At 45.4% G+C, this 17,946-nt stretch overlaps 1 protein-coding gene across 1 annotated transcript in view; it reads left to right on the plus strand.

The window, feature by feature from the left end:
- LOC149325323 (ATP-binding cassette sub-family C member 1-like) overlaps positions 1 to 17,946 on the plus strand; it is a 134,739-nt gene that overhangs the window by 17,492 nt on the left and 99,301 nt on the right. The window lies entirely within an intron of this gene.

Consider the following 17,946-nt stretch of genomic DNA (forward strand, 5'->3'; position numbering starts at 1 on the left):
ATAACCGCTGGTCCTTAAGGGTAGCGGAGTGGATTCCAAGAGAAGGAAAACGTAGCCGGTGACGGCAGACAGTTAGGTGGGTGGATGGGATTGAAAGTTTGATTAGATAAGTCGGTCGCAGCGGCACAGAACATGGAGAGGGCTTGGTCATGCAGTGGGCGTAGTAAGGCTGCTGGAACGAAGCTGCAAATGTTCCACACTGGAGGCCTTCCAGCCCGTGGTGTCTGCCGGTTACCACGACATAAGACATGATGTTGGGCTAGTCGGTTCATGGTTAGAGCGAAACAAAACTGCGCGAAGACGACGGGACAAAAGAAAGGCACGAATACACACATACAAAGCGCAGACTCTTGATTGGCACGTTGACAGTGAGATGAGGTTAACATAGGTAGTTACCGCTTGTCCCTTGTTCATAGGAAGATTGGTAGAGCCCAGAGTAGAAGAAATGTATCGAAGTAAGACATGATGTTGGGCTAGTCGGTTCATGGTTAGAGCGAAACAAAACTGCGCGAAGACGACGGGACAAAAGAAAGGCACGAATACACACATACAAAGCGCAGACTCTTGACTGGCACGTTGACAGTGCGATGAGGTTAACATAGGTAGTTACCGCTTGTCCCTTGTTCATAGGAAGAATGGTAGAGCCAAGAGTAGAAGAAATGTATCGAAGTAAGACATGATGTTGGGCTTGTCGGTTCATGGTTAGAGCGAAACAAAACTGCGCGAAGACGACGGGACAAAAGAAAGGCACGAATACACACATACAAAGCGCAGACTCTTGATTGGCACGTTGACAGTGCGATGAGGTTAACATAGGTAGTTACCGCTTGTCCCTTGTTCATAGGAAGAGTGGTAGAGCCCAGAGTAGAAGAAATGTATCGAAGTAAGACATGATGTTGGGCTAGTCGGTTCATGGTTAGAGCGAAACAAAACTGCGCGAAGACGACGGGACAAAAGAAAGGCACGAATACACACATACAAAGCGCAGACTCTTTACTGGCACTTTGACAGTGCGATGAGGTTATCATAGGTAGTTACCGCTTGTCCCTTGTTCATAGGAAGAGTGGTAGAGCCCAGAGTAGAAGAAATGTATCGAAGTAAGACATGATGCTGGGCTAGTCGGTTCATGGTTAGAGCGAAACAAAACTGCGCGAAGACGACGGGACAAAAGAAAGGCACGAATACACACATACAAAGCGCAGACTCTTGATTGGCACGTTGACAGTGCGATGAGGTTAACATAGGTAGTTACCGCTTGTCCCTTGTTCATAGGAAGAGTGGTAGAGCCCAGAGTAGAAGAAATGTATCGAAGTAAGACATGATGTTGGGCTAGTCGGTTCATGGTTAGAGCGAAACAAAACTGCGCGAAGACGACGGGACAAAAGAAAGGCACGAATACACACATACAAAGCGCAGACTCTTGACTGGCACGTTGACAGTGCGATGAGGTTAACATAGGTAGTTACCGCTGGTCCCTTGTTCATAGGAAGAGTGGTAGAGCCCAGAGTAGAAGAAATGTATCGAAGTAAGACATGATGTTGGGCTAGTCGGTTCATGGTTAGAGCAAAACAAATCTGCGCGAAGACGACGGGACAAAAGAAAGGCACGAATACACACATACAAAGCGCAGACTCCTGACTGGCACGTTGACAGTGCGATGAGGTTAACATAGGTAGTTACCGCTTGTCCCTTGTTCATAGGAAGAGTGGTAGAGCCCAGAGTAGAAGAAATGTTTCGAAGTAAGACATGATGTTGGTCTAGTCGGTTCATGGTTAGAGCGAAACAAAACTGCGCGAAGACGATGGGACAAAAGAAAGGCACGAATACACACATACAAAGCGCAGACTCTTGACTGGCACGTTGACAGTGCGATGAGGTTAACATAGGTAGTTACCGCTTGTCCCTTGTTCATAGGAAGAGTGGTAGAGCCCAGAGTAGAAGAAATGTATCGAAGTAAGACATGATGTTGGGCTAGTCGGTTCATGGTTAGAGCGAAACAAAACTGCGCGAAGACGACGGGACAAAAGAAAGGCACGAATACACACATACAAAGCGCAGACTCTTGACTGGCACGTTGACAGTGGGATGAGGTTAACATAGGTATTTACCGCTTGTCCCTTGTGCATAGTAAGAGTGGTAGAGCCAAGAGTAGAAGAAATGTATCGAAGTAAGACATGATGTTGGGCTAGTCGGTTCATGGTTAGAGCGAAACAAAACTGCACGAAGACGACGGGACAAAAGAAAGGCACGAATACACACATACAAAGCGCAGACTATTGACTGGCACGTTGACAGTGCGATGAGGTTAACATAGGTAGTTACCGCTTGTCCCTTGTTGATAGGAAGAGTGGTAGAGCCCAGAGTAGAAGAAATGTATCGAAGTAAGACATGATGTTGGGCTAGTCGGTTCATGGTTAGAGCGAAACAACTAGCCCAGCATCATGTCTTACTTCGATACATTTCTTCTACTCTGGGCTCTACCACTCTTCCTATGAACAAGGGACAAGCGGTAACTACCTATGTTAAGCTCATCGCACTGTCAACGTGCCAGTCAAGAGTCTGCGCTTTGTATGTGTGTATTCGTGCCTTTCTTTTGTCCCGTCGTCTTCGCGCAGTTTTGTTTCGCTCTAACCATGAACCGACTAGCCCAACATCATGTCTTACTTCGATACATTTCTTCTACTCTGGGCTCTACCACCCTTCCTATGAACAAGGGACAAGCGGTAACTACCTATGTTAACCTCATCGCACTGTCAACGTGCCAGTCAAGAGTCTGCGCATTGTATGTGTGTATTCGTGCCTTTCTTTTGTCCCGTCGTCTTCGCGCAGTTTTGTTTCGCTCTAACCATGAACCGACTAGCCCAACATCATGTCTTTCTTCGGTACATTTCTTCTACTCTGGGCTCTACCACTCTTCCTATGAACAAGGGACAAGCGGTAACTACCTATGTTAACCTCATCGCACTGTCAACGTGCCAGTCAAGAGTCTACACTTTGTAGGTGTGTATTCGTGCATTTCTTTTGTCCCGTCGTCTTCGCGCAGTTTTGTTTCGCTCTAACCATGAACCGACTAGCCCAACATCTTGTCTTACTTCGGTAAATTTCTTCTACTCTGGGCTCTACCACTCTTCCTATGAACAATGGACAAGCGGTAACTACCTATGTTAACCTCATCGCACTGTCAACGTGCTAGTCAAGAGTCTGCGCTTTGTATGTGTGTATTCGTGTCTTTCTTCTGTCCCGTCGTCTTCACGCAATTTTGTTTCGCTCTAACCATGAACCGACTAGCCCAACATCATGTCTTACTTCGATACATTTCTTCTACTCTGGGCTCTACCACTCTTCCTATGAACAAGGGACAAGCGGTAACTACCTATGTTAACCTCATCGCACTGTCAACGTGCCAGTCAAGAGTCTGCGCTTTGTATGTGTGTATTCGTGCCTTTCTTTTGTCCCGTCGTCTTCGCGCAGTTTTGTTTCGCTCTAACCATGAACCGACTAGCCCAACATCTTGTCTTACTTCGGTAAATTTCTTCTACTCTGGGCTCTACCACTCTTCCTATGAACAATGGACAAGCGGTAACTACCTATGTTAACCTCATCGCACTGTCAACGTGCTAGTCAAGAGTCTGCGCTTTGTATGTGTGTATTCGTGTCTTTCTTCTGTCCCGTCGTCTTCACGCAGTTTTGTTTCGCTCTAACCATGAACCGACTAGCCCAACATCATGTCTTACTTCGATACATTTCTTCTACTCTGGGCTCTACCACTCTTCCTATGAACGAGGGACAAGCGGTAACTACCTATGTTAACCTCATCGCACTGTCAACGTGCCAGTCAAGAGTCTGCGCTTTGTGTGTGTGTATTCGTGCCTTTCTTTTGTCCCGTCGTCTTCGCGCAGTTTTGTTTCGCTCTACCACGATATCACGGTTGAAACTCTTGCCGGGCGTCGTGACATGGCAGGCGCGAATGGATTAATCACGGTTAACGGATTAACCTCGACGTCATGACAATCGGCTGAAATCATTGGCTGGAAGGCTTCCTTTGAGTGCCAAGGAATCACTAGCGTGACAAGCGTTGGCGGGACTCGGGAGTAGACCGAGGCCTCTGTGGATAATCTCGGCGTGGGAACTGCATTCTGGTCGTTCGATGTTAGCTGACTGCTAGACCAGTTACACAACCGTGCAGAAGGAACAGAGTTGGAGAGCACATGTCAGTCAAGGTGTCAACTTATCTTTTCAAGCAAGCCACAATGACAGTCGACCATCACGGCATGGGTCGAGATGCAACCATGTGAGCAAGCTTCGACCGAGTTTTCGTTGCATAGGACACTGCGGCGAACGGGTCGTTAGCATATGTTGCTTGAAGAGCATGCAACGTGAAAGCAAAGTAAAAAAAATTCAGGGCGGCACTTTGCTAACCTGAAGTGCGGTGAGGCGAAAGCCTTTAGCGCGGTGTTGCTGCTTCTGTCACTGATGTGTGGTTAAGATGTTAATTAAGTATACAAATGTTTGTGAACCTTAAATGTTGGAGGCACTGGAGGGCGTTTGGGAGGCATCCGTCTGATTCGATGCCTTTCTGCAAACTCTTCAGCGTCCTAGACAAGAACTACATATGCGTTGGCAGGAAGTAGCGCAGCCATTAGCACGCTCGGGTGCGGAATGGAAGGATGGTGGTTCGAATCCCATCGTGCACAAAAAGTTTTTTACTGGTCTGACTAGAAAAGCATGACACCTCTGCTGACAACCTTCTGTTGACAAAGATGAGACCTTAAAGGCTTTCTCCTTAAAAACGAGCTACCCGAGAGATACCAATGCTACCGAAAAAAGGAGGAGGAGGAGGAGGTGCAGGACTACCGGGTATTTCTCGGAAGTGCGCCACTGATTTAAGATACGTTTTCTCGTACAATGGCAGTGTTGGCGGACACTGGGAAGCAGCTGGACCACGTGGTCACCTGAGCAGCGAGCACCGCGGCGTGCCCGGAACGGAGGTCATGTGTCTCCACGGTGTTGCGTGCGTGGTGGGCGCGCGGCAGACTCGCAGTTTTGGAAAGACGCGCACAGTGACCGAAATCTGAACCACGCCGAAGAGGGCAATCGCGTGCTACAAAATCTCAAAACAAATATAACGCTTACTAAAGGGCAGCTACGAATTCATTTGCAACCAGCCTCCTATGGTCATAGTGAAGTACTGAACATTTCAATTCTAAATCATTACATCGCTCATCGGCAATGAAACTCGGCGGCGTCGGTGTTGTTGTCCAGCAGCCGAGTCCAGAAAACCCCAATGACGTCATCCTCGGGTCGCAGGACATGAGCAGTAGACAATAATATAATGGTGTCCAGAAACCCGGCGATGTCATCAGCAAAGAAAAATAAAAGTTCTTCGGCAGGTGCGGAAAACTGATTACAAAAAAAGTTTTAGACGGTCTATAGAGTGTCTATAGACTTCTGTCTATGAGGTCTATAGACAAATCCTAGAGAATCGTCTATAGGCAATAAAAATGCCATAAACAGTCTATAGACAACCTATAGATTTAGGGCCATACACGTTTAGTAGACATTTGTCTATACACATTCTATAGACTATGAATAGTCAAAAAGCAATATTTATAGGAAGTCAATATTGTCAATAAGAAGTCTATAGACTCTCTATAGACCATTTTGATAAGGGTGCGAGTTGAACACACAACCCATATGCCAAGAAAACGCGTTGTTTCTTGAAGAATAATGGCGAACCAGTGCATGCGTTGCCTCACGACTGTGTGCTAACCAGTACATGTGTCATTGGAAATGAAGGAATCATTAATGAACCTCACGACAGAGCTCATGACGAGGCAATACTTTAGTAATCAAAGCACGTAAGTCGTGTTACGTGCCTTCCTTGTTTTTCTGACGGGCTTACCAGTTAATTTTTTAATGCTCAGACGTAAACACTATTTTTTTTCGCATACATATTACGAAAGCCTTGACATTTGTCGCCATCTGTTGTGAGAGAAGGCCGTTTGAATTTAATAACACGAAAACTTGTTATGTTACAATTTTATGTTACAATCACACACTGAACGAAGCCAGTTAATGTAAAAACTGAGCGAAAGGTAATTGTTAGCAGAGCAGCAGCGCATTATACAGCTTGTGATGGCGGATTTTAGCCACTGCATAGGGCAGCAGTGTCTTGTGAAAGTGCGGTTAAAGAGAACGAATCATGTCGCTTTACAGTAGCAATAACTTTTTAGGACCACATATTGTTTCTAATGCGCCATAACTTACTACTCAGCTCTTCAAGTGCTTTAAGAGCTGAAAGTTTGCGGATCAAAGGGTTAACATGATTCACACGTTTTCCGATATCAAAAAGCCTCAGAAAGACTACATACTTAAACATTAACGGCGGCTGGTTCTGCTGGAACGCCGTGTGTAAAGCAAAGTACTGGCATGAAGCCTGATTACACTTGTCAATCAGTGGCTTTTCTTCGCTTGTTGTGGAGGAAAGATGTTCGTGGCTCTCGGCGCGAATGAGACTGCCCCGAGACCCACCACATGTGCGAGAGTGGAAAGACGGGTAATTAGCGCAGGTTTAGGGCTAACATTGGACTGTTTAGTTCACAGCTGCGTATAATACAACCTTAGAAATACCAGACGCAAAACAAAAGAACATCGATGCTGCGATTGAACAGGGAGCGTTCATTCCCACGCCATTCTTTATTCACGCCAAGCACGCAGTATGGTGCGGTTTGCTACGGCACCATACTGCGTTAGCAGCAACAGCATAACAGTTGCAAAAGTAGTAAGATAAAACGGCTCAAAGCCTGGCAGAGTACTTCTCAATCATGGGTGCGAAAGAGGCGCGGTCTTTGTCGAAAGTGAAGTGGCTCGTGTATCTAATCACTCTGCGGGCGGGAACCGCCGGTCGCCAGCACGTTGCGCAGCCAGTGCTCACCTTTCGTGTGCGAGGCGTGGCCAGAGCCTGACGAACGCTATCTGCTCGGTAATCTCTCGAAAGCAAGCAACTTTCCTGCGAGGTCCAAAGGTTATGGGGGAGGCTAGCTTAGTATGCGTTGCACGTAGGTAGAATGGGGTGGAGCGCATATGGTAGGTTCTCTCAGATAATGAATGGAAGTTTACCATTATCCCTCAAGAGAAAAGTATACAACAGCTGTATCTTACCGGTACTCACCTATGAGGCAGAACGTGGAGGCTATCAAAGAGGGTTCAGCTTAAGTTAAGGACATCGCAGCGAGCTATGGAAAGAAAGTTGATAGGTGTAATGTTAAGAGATCGGAAGCGGGCGGAGTGGGTGAGAGAACAAACGCTGATTAATGATATCCTAGTCGAAATCCAGAGGAAGAAATGGGCTTGGGCAGGTTATCTAACGCGAAGGCAAGATAACCGCTGGTCCTTAAGGGTAACGGAGTGCATTCCAAGAGAAGGCCAGCGTAGCAGGGGGCGGCAGAAAGTTACGCGGGCGGATGAGATTAAGTAATTTGCAGGAATACGGTGGCCGCAACTGGCGAAGGACAGGGTTAATTGGTGGGACATGGCAGAGGCCTTTGCTTTGCAGTGGGAGTAGTCGGGCTGATGATGATGATGATGAATCGTGTGATAGTGATTGCGAGCTATTCCGGCAATCAGGTTATTGCTGCCTGCTTTATGTAAGCGCTGCTTACATGTAAGCGCTATGTAAAGCGCTGCTTTATGTAAGCACAGCAGGTCTGCAGGATACCCTGAACAACTTGCTTTATTCAGATGTCACGCATCCTACGTGTGCGACCTTGCTCCAGATGTTGCCTGTTCTGCGACGAGAGCACCGATGAGGTCCCAGGCTTCAGTTCTAGGGTCCGAAGAAAGGGCTTTCCTTGCGCTACTGCCGCTTTGCGGCTAGCGATCTTTTCGGGTAGAGAGAAATGAATTATCGAATCGAGTGGGTCATCGCAGTTCCTAGGCAATTTTGATAATTTAGCTTTTTCATTCAATGGCAATGCCCACTATATGCGAGGCTACGCGCATCAGCCATTGTATCTGAAGACCGCAGGACAGTCCGTTAAGTATGTAAACATACAAAAATGACCAAAATAACTAAAGGAGATCTAACACAGTGACGGGATTAGAAGGCGCAGGCTCCTTTTCGAAGCCATGCAATCCTAGGAAGCCGAGTACCAGGCCACTGTATAGCATTGTACCCATTGAGGACATCATTACACAGTGCCACATCAGCATGAGGGGAATCAATCGCTAGAAAAGGTAGAACCAATATAGTTGCAAAACAATCATGTTAGGGCACTAAAAGAAAAAAAAATCATGAAACGGCAAACCGTACAACGTATACACAGAGCAACACTACGTTTAAAAAAATAAATGATGAGCCCGATGCAGAGCTGGTGCGCGTTTGAAGGGAACACAGTGCGCTGTACGTTCATAAAGAGGAGATATAAAAACACGCCACTAGAGGTTCTGCTCAGTCAAATTAAGACCCAGTTTAATATACTCATGTTGAGAGAAACATGGTATCGGCACGAAGATGAGGCACTTTGTACGGCGGAATATCAGGCATGTAATCTCAACCGAAGTTACGGCAGAGGAGGCGGTGTTTCCATGCTGATAAGGAAGGACATAAAATACGAATTGCTGACAGCTTTCACGGAATCAACAACAGATTTTGAGGTATTGTCTTTACGTTGCAACAAGATGGTTCTTGTTGTGGTATATAGACCCCCCGAAGGAAACTTGCCAGTTTTCTTCGATTTTCTTGAGTCCCTTTTTTCTTACGTTAATGACTGCGAACTTGGCCTTGTTTGCGGGGGAGATTTCAACCTAAACATGCTTGAAACAACTTCAGGTCGTATCAAAGAATTTAAGCTGTTGCTTGAAGCACAAAATATAAGAAACACCATTTACCTTGCAACACGAATTACATCCAGCACATCAACACTGCTTGACTTATTCTTAACTAATTACACAGCCAATAAAACTAAATCAGGTGTCCTTGTATGCGATCTCAGTGATCATCTTCCTATTTTTATATGTGTGAAGCCTCTAGAAAAGAGAAAAAAAGTAAATCGCGTAGTTACCTACCAGCAAATTTTACCAGTGCAATTAGACCAATTTCGGGATGAATTAAGTAAGGAGGACTGGTCACACGTTCTAGAATCAGATGATCCTAATGTTTCCTTCTGCTTATTCACAGATAGGTTCAATGATCTTTACAGAAAACATTTTCCTTTCCGAACTATTAGTGTGTCTAGGAAGATCACGAAACCTTGGATAAACGATCACCTATGGTGTAAAAATAGAGTTAAGAATGACTTGTTCTATAGGTTTATACAGACCCGAGATATGGCTAAGCTGAAAGAATTTAAACAATATAGAAATTGCCTTAATAAAGAAATCAAGAAAGCTAAAAGTGCCTATTTTGAAAACTATTTTAATGCAGTCAAGCATGACTGCAAGTCTACTTGGCGAAAACTCAATGATGTTCTTGGCCGTTCATCAATTTCGGGCTCGGTTAGCGAGCTAAAGATAAATGGCGCGACGGTATCTGGCCATGCCTTAGCGGATGCATTCAACGACCACTTTGCGAATTTACCTGTACCAGCATTACCTAATCATGATCATGCAAAGTCCCTCAATAAAGAATATCCTAGTAGTATTTTCCTGAATCCTGTTACCTCCAATGAAGTGTACTTAACAATGATGCAACTAAAAAATTCAACCAGTTGTGATGTCCATGACGTGAAAATCAAGCCCGTAAAGTATGTCCTCGATGTTATATCACCTATCCTGTCATACATTTTTAATTTGTGCATAAGCTCTGGAGTCTTTCCTAATGACATGCAAATAGCAAAAGCACGAGCTATACACAAGAAAGGTGATCATAACAATCTTAATAACTATCGCCCAGTTTCTATTCTTCCTGTGTTTTTTAAAGGGTTAGAAAAACTTATTCTAATACACTTTGAAACGTTTTTTGAAAAAATGAATAGCATAACTGATTCCCAGTACGGTTTTCGGAAATTTCGATCTACCCAACTTGCCTTGCTTGACCAGAAAGAATACATTTTAACCAATATAGATAGTAAAAGGTATGTAGTAGGCATATTTCTGGATTTTACCAAGGCATTTGACTACCTCAACCGAAATCTCCTCCTCGAAAAATTATAAAATTACGGTGTTCGCGGGCTACCATTTGAGCTAAAGTAATCATACCTCTCAAATCGCGTACAATATGTTGAGCTAAATGGTTATTCTTCAAGCGTGACTTGTACTACATCAGGAGTCCCGCAAGGAAGTATCTTGGGGCCATTTTTATTTAATATATACTTAAATGACATTGTGAACGTGGATATGCAGACTAAGTTCGTCATCTATGCCGATGACACTAGCATTTTTTGTGCTTCCGATAAATGTACAGAATTGTTTAGCACTGCAAATTCCGTGTTAGCCAAAGTAAGTGATTGGGCAAAACACAATGGACTAATAATTAATAGCTCGAAATCAAAAGCGATCGTTTTCCGCGCGAAATCAAGACTAGTTCCGTCTGAGTTAAGACTTAAGTTAAATGATTCGGAGATAGATGTTGTCGACGAATTTAAAACACTAGGGGTTATTTTTACAGAAATGATGTCCTGGAACAGGCACACAGAATATATAGCCTCAAAAATCGCGAGTGTAGTTGGGATTCTCCGTAGAAACAAATATTTTCTACCGAAAAATGTCATGATGCTTCTATACAACTCTCTTTTTCTGTCTTACTTAAATTACTGCATACTCGTGTGGGGAACGACCACAATGACTGGTATCCAGAAACTTAGCAGACTACAGAGTAAGGCAGTTAGAATCATTACACACTCTGCACATGATTCTAATGTACAGCCATTATTCCACAAGCTGGGCCTATTACACATTAAAGAGATGTACAAGTACAACCTATGTCTCGCATTAATTCGAGAAAGGAGGCAAAATAGCAAAATCCTAACAAAATTAGCACAACTAGCCGTTAAAAGTTCGTCAGGTCACTTCACAAGAAAACCAGAATACTGGAAAGTTGGCTCCTGCAGAACAAATTACGCTGCACAAACCCTAAAACACCGCATTCCTTCGGTCTTAAACTCCTATTTGTCTGAAGATGTAGACATTTTAGGTCTGAATTCTACGCGGCTTAAGAATATTTTTCTTCAATAAAACGCAAACTGTATGTAACCGCTATTAATATTGTATAATTCATAGAGATGTTCTGTTGTTAGTCCTGAAATCTGATGTACCACTTTTTCGGTAACCATGTTCAAATTCCATGTTCAATTAACCATGTTCAATGTACCTTCCTGAGATTTTTTTTTTCAGTATCATGTTTTGTTGCCATGTATTGTTACAATAGGCATTTCTTCATTTAGTCTTGTCAAAACGACTGTTCTTCTGACATGCTTTTTGTTGTTAAATGTTTGTCAAGTGCCACCTGTCGTTTCCATATAGGGGGGCGGGGGCCAGTCAAGCTGCGGTTGCAGCTTTTAGCCCCGTCTCCCTCCATCTTTTTTTTGATGGAAAATAAAGTTTATCTTATCTTATCTTTTCTTATATTGAAAGTAAACACTTACAAGACGCAACACTTATCTGATACTAGCCAGTTTCTAATTAGCTTTTTATCTCATTCAAAGAAATTGGGGTGGCGATTGCACGGAATTTATTAGTGATACGGTACATAGTACGCTCGTGTTCTTTTATCACAATTATTCAAGATTCGTGGAAGAGCAAACGTGTCTGTGCCGGTTAATGCTTTTAATTTGACGTCGGAGGTTTTGAAAGTACTGTGGAAATAGTATTTTCTGAGAACATCAAACGCAAATTGTGTCTGTACATGTAAAATGTCGAAGTGGAGCATGCTGTCTGTAGGGGCTGTTTCGTGGTAACGGGAATGTCCTATGTGAGGTTAGCGACAGTCCTGTGCAGCATTGTATATATTGGTAGTAATTTTGAACAAGACGCAAGCCCATAAACAGTAATTTCATGTCTAAGGACGAATCCCCTAGGCTTTTATAAACTAATGGTCGATTAAGGAATGCAGCTCGACAGCCAACACATTCATGTGTTGGTAGTCGGTTCCTGTCCTGTCCACTTCTTTGTTCGTCCTCGGTTTTGTCGCGCTGCATTTATTATGATCACAGACCAACAAGCCCAGTTCTAAAGTTGCGAATAGATCTCAGAGTAGATAGATCTCAGCGCTTTCTGAGCTGCTAAATATGTATACTCCCTGACACGGTTGCACCGAACGCGAAGCTCAGATATTCAAGCTACTTTTCAGTTTTAATTGACACACACACACACACACACACACACACACACACACACACACACACACACAGCTTGCAATCAGTACCATGGAAGCGAATTTGTTCAGACATTTTGACTGCCTTACATGTGCTAGGGAGAAACACCATACTCGGTTTCAAGTCATTTATGAAAATATGAACACAAAATTATTCTAATAAGCAACATATATGTATGTCTGCATGATACGAATGGCCTTATTTTAAGTTTCAATTGAAAAGGCAACGGCAGTATCGTCTGCATACAAAGAAATTTTTCAATTCAAATGAAGAGAAGGTAGATCATCAATGTGGATAAAAATAAAAAGTGTTCTAATACGGATCCCCGCGGGACATGTCATATTTTTGTACAGCACACAACTCATATCATTACATATTGCGTACAATCCAAGTTATTTTTTTAAAATGACGCTCACGACACTATAAAACCAGTTTTCGAGTTTATCCAGCAGTAGCTGGTAATCTATTGTGTCAAATGCTTTTCGTAGATCGATGAATAACGTGACTGCAATGTTGTTTGCGTCTATTTCACTGAAGATAAGGTTATTGAAGTCTTCCAATAAGTTTATCGCACTTGTGCCTTTCCGAAAACACATTTTGAAGCATTGGGTAGGTGCAGAAAGAATCTGTGCTCTTATATACAAGTGATAGAGAAGCTGGTCAAGTGGGATATATGCTCTACTTACATTGCTGTTAACATGAAACGCAATGTTTAAGCTTAATGACAATTCCATGGTTCGTTTGCACGGCGGAGGCAACAGTTGTACCTCGCGCTGTCTGCCGCCTCCAACACCTTAACGTTGTTAAGTGTTGTTAAGTGTTGTTACGGCGGAACCAACAGTTGTACCTAGCGCTGTCTGCCGCCTCCGACACCTTAACGTTGTTAAGTGTTGTTAAGTGTTGTTACGGCGGAACCAACAGTTGTACCTAGCGCTGTCTGCCGCCTCCAACACCTTAACGTTGTTAAGTGTTGTTACGGCGGAACCAACAGTTGTACCTAGCGCTGTCTGCAGCCTCCAACACCTTAACGTTGTTAAGTGTTGTTAAGTGTTGTTACGGCGGAACCAACAGTTGTACCTAGCGCTGTCTGCCGCCTCCAACACCTTAACGTTGTTAAGTGTTGTTAAGTGTTGTTACGGCGGAACCAACAGTTGTACCTAGCGCTGTCTGCCGCCTCCAACACCTTAACGTTGTTAAGTGTTGTTACGGCGGAACCAACAGTTGTACCTAGCGCTGTCTGCCGCCTCCAACACCTTAACGTTGTTAAGTGTTGTTAAGTGTTGTTACGGCGGAACCAACAGTTGTACCTAGCGCTGTCTGCCGCCTCCAACACCTTAACGTTGTTAAGTGTTGTTAAGTGTTGTTACGGCGGAACCAACCGTTGTACCTAGCGCTGTCTGCCGCCTCCAACACCTTAACGTTGTTAAGTGTTGTTAAGTGTTGTTGCGGCGGAACCAACAGTTGTACCTAGCGCTGTCTGCCGCCTCCAACACCTTAACGTTGTTAAGTGTTGTTAAGTGTTGTTACGGCGGAACCAACAGTTGTACCTAGCGCTGTCTGCCGCCTCCAACACCTTAACGTTGTTAAGTGTTGTTAAGTGTTGTTACGGCGGAACCAACAGTTGTACCTAGCGCTGTCTGCCGCCTCCAACACCTTAACGTTGTTAAGTGTTGTTAAGTGTTGTTACGGCGGAACCAACAGTTGTACCTAGCGCTGTCTGCCGCCTCCAACACCTTAACGTTGTTAAGTGTTGTTACGGCGGAACCAACAGTTGTACCTAGCGCTGTCTGCCGCCTCCAACACCTTAACGTTGTTAAGTGTTGTTAAGTGTTGTTACGGCGGAACCAACAGTTGTACCTAGCGCTGTCTGCCGCCTCCAACACCTTAACGTTGTTAAGTGTTGTTAAGTGTTGTTACGGCGGAACCAACAGTTGTACCTAGCGCTGTCTGCCGCCTCCAACACCTTAACGTTGTTAAGTGTTGTTACGGCGGAACCAATAGTTGTACCTAGCGCTGTCTGCCGCCTCCAACACCTTAACGTTGTTAAGTGTTGTTAAGTGTTGTTACGGCGGAACCAACAGTTGTACCTAGCGCTGTCTGCCGCCTCCAACACCTTGACGTTGTTAAGTGTTGTTAAGTGTTGTTACGGCGGAACCAACAGTTGTACCTAGCGCTGTCTGCCGCCTCCGACACCTTAAGGTAGCTAAGTGTTGTCCTAGCTGCGCAATTCTCAGTAATAGTTGACCAGAATGGTGTGGTCCCCTTTGTGTGACTAGCCCCAATGCGGGGGGAGAACTGAGTCACCACTTGAAGCATATGTGGAGAAAATGGCTCGGTTCAGTATTCCTTTTAAAAGAAACTGCCTCCGTTTTTCAGTGCTGTAAAATAAGCGACAACATCGAAAAATTTATTCTGCCAGAGGTGGACGCAAGTTAAAGTCGGCAAAGGGTCAAAACGGTTTATTTCAGCATGGAAGCGCTACTCCACCTGCAAAGCTGAAAAACAAGAGGTATGTGTGAAGCCGCAACTTTGATCTTTGCCCCGCGGTCGCTCTGTGGTTATAGTGTTGCGCTGCTGACCCCTAAGGCACGGGTTCGATCCCGGCCGCGGCGGTCGAATTAGAATAATTAGGCGGTTCCAGGGGCCCGTGTACTGTGCGATGTCAGTACTTGTTAAAGAACCCCAGGTGATTGAAATTTCCGGAGCCCTTCACTAAGGTGTCCTTTATAGCCTGGATTGCTTCGTCCCCGTAAACCATAACCCTTAACACCCGTAAAACCCGTGAACACCCGTAAACCTTTGATCTTGACGGAGCGCCACCGGCGGAGGACTTACGCAGCTGCTACGTCAAAGAACTGAACCGTCATCCCCCTTCCCGCCCGCCTGCCGATAGCGGCTGGCGAGAAGTTCTCGCATAAGGTTTGCTTTGAGGTGGTGTTGCCTCAAGTGCTTTCACACGTCCTGCACGATTTTATTACGTTAAGACCTTACCATTTTTAAAGCCTCGCCATCCTTTACAGGCGACAAAATGTCGCCACCGTATTGTGCTGCGACCGTCGCATACGATGAGAGAGAAAATCGCTCCATGAGCACTGTACCAGAAAAATCGCGCCAAGCGGGCGTCCGCGTCGGGGCGGCAGGGCTCTTTTTTCCCTGAAGTGCACAACTATAAATCGAAAGTGCATATATATTTTATCCCACTCAAAAATGGCCTAGGGATGGCAATGGAAAAAGCTGTGTTCGTGTATGGCCTTTATGATCGTCTATAGACGCCAAAAGCGGTACTTATTGCAAGCTATTGAAAAATCTGCCTCTAGACCTGTGGCTTAGTAACCATAGAGATGTTTTTAGCTCTCTATAGAAAAGTATACCCGCCTTAATCTGCAGCTATAGACGGCCATATGAAAGGTTTATAGGTATTTTGACCAATTAGCTGTAACCGGTCATAGGACATTTTTTGTTATTTAGAGCACCCCCGTTAAATTTGTTACTACAATGGCGGCTTTCAGTTTGGGCGCATTGCAACAGGAATGGTCGGGCATTCCTGTTATGAAGCATAGAATGTTGTCGATAAAACGAGAATTTTATCCCTGCTCTTTTATTGCCTATAGATGCAGCTCAGGTGCTTCAGGTTTCGATGGCAGATGCCGCGGCTAGCAACAGCTTCTGCTTTTGTTTTTATTTTTATTAATTATCGTCAAGCTGTTGCTACAGCTTTTTGCCTCAGGGACTGTCAACATTAGGAAATGTTGAAAATAAAGGTGAATTGAATGCAATTGAATTGAAAACAGCCATTAACAACAACAATGTCCTTGTGGCCTAACTCGTGACCCTTGGGCCCCGCTTCAACAACCCAGAACTTTGGTAGTAAGAAATATTAACCAAAGAAAGAAGCTGCGTGTGGAGCGGAATTGAGCTCGTTAGATGCGTCTAGCAGTCGCCGTCCATTCGGCCGACGAGTTTGGACGGCTACTTCCCCGCGTTAACTGAACAAAACCGGGAAACAATCCACAGGAACAAAGTTTCGGATCTGAAAGAACGAATAATGCCCGCGACTGAAATCCTGAACGGCCCAGAGGTCTCAGATCACATAGTCCACGCGATGACGGCAGCGACGGAAGTGCCGCTGAGCATTCGTGGAAGCCAGAGCACGACACCTTTTCGCGACGTTTGTGCATGGTTGCAGAGGTAGGGAATGACGCGAGAAAAACGGAACGTTGGTGGAAGGAGCACACCATAGGCGTGCATTTTATATTCTTTTCTCAGTGTTGTTTTAACGATGTCCTGTTTTTGTCGGAGAAAGAGAGAGAAAAACTTTATTAAGGCAAGTGTGTTTCGACCCCACTTGGGTCCCTGGACCACCGTACGGCGCCACTCTACGTCCGAACGTTCATGGGGTGTTTGTTCATGACGTCGGCACGCCGAAGCACCGCAGCAAGCTGCGATGGCGGGTCCAGAGACGAGAGCACGACCTCCCAGTCCTCGCAACTTGATAACGCAGGCTGTCCCAGCGGGGGAGGATCAGCAGGGCAGCCGAAAAGGGGATGTGGGAGAGTGCGGCGTGATGGTCGCCGCACAGGGAGCATGCAGGGAAGGTGTCACAGTAGTGAGATAGCACCTGAGGGGATGAGAGAGTTCGGACTTACCCTCCTCCACACCCCTCCCTTACCCATTCCCAACAGATCCTCTGGAGACGCCTCCAGACTCGCTCTCTCTCATCCCCTCAGCTGTTTTTGTCGAGCCATTCCAAGGAGCCACTCTTCTCAAGTGCGGGGTTTCAAGTTGAATGTGGCTTGCCCCTGTTACAAGACTTGTGTCATTAGAGTGCGCTAGAGGGCTAGTTGGTACGGCATTCTATGAACTTAAGTGTGGTGTGTCTGTGTCCCGTCCTTTGCGTTTATACAGTGTCCTTAGATGATAAAACTAAAATTTCAGACATCGACCATAAAATACACAAAAACAAAAAAATTGGCAGTTGCTTAGCTCAGCTAGGCCAGCATATGCGTAGCGAAAGCAGTTTCGCCTACTGACATTTCGGTAGCGACACGCCGCCGCTGTCGTTCAGCAGCTTGGCGGCGTATCTTAGCAAGACGTTCCTCTCGTTCTCGGGCGTCTCGGCCGCCCGCTTAGCCTTTCTCGCCTCGTTTTCACGTTGTCGGCCGGCCTAGTACCATGCGACCACTTCTGGATCAGAACAGTCGCTCTGCGCATGCTTTCCTGTTGCGTGATCCATGAATCGATCTGGCCGAAACTCTTCTGGATCATCCCACAGGCTAGGGTCGTGGTTGACGGCGTAGATGTTGAATAAGACGCTCGAGCCTTTGGGTATGGCCTCTGTGCCTGCAAACAGTAACCATATAGTATAGAACCATCATATATGAATGCACAGCTTGCTTCTAATGCGTCTTCGACTAAGCCTTGCCAGATGCCTCGGCCGCCCGCTTAGCCTTTCTCGCCTCGTTTTCACGTTGTCGGCCGGCCTAGTACCATGCGACCACTTCTGGATCAGAACAGTCGCTCTGCGCATGCGCAGAGCGGCGCAGCGGCTTCGGCGCCATGATTGTCAAGGTAACGGTGCATGCGCAGTAAGAGCCTTCCGTAGGCACCGCGGAATGCGCTCCTGCAGATGTTTCCT

This window comes from Amblyomma mixtum, chromosome 10, assembly GCF_055824585.1.
Source record: "Amblyomma mixtum isolate Tamu chromosome 10, ASM5582458v1, whole genome shotgun sequence".
Taxonomy (NCBI): Eukaryota; Metazoa; Arthropoda; class Arachnida; order Ixodida; family Ixodidae; genus Amblyomma; species Amblyomma mixtum.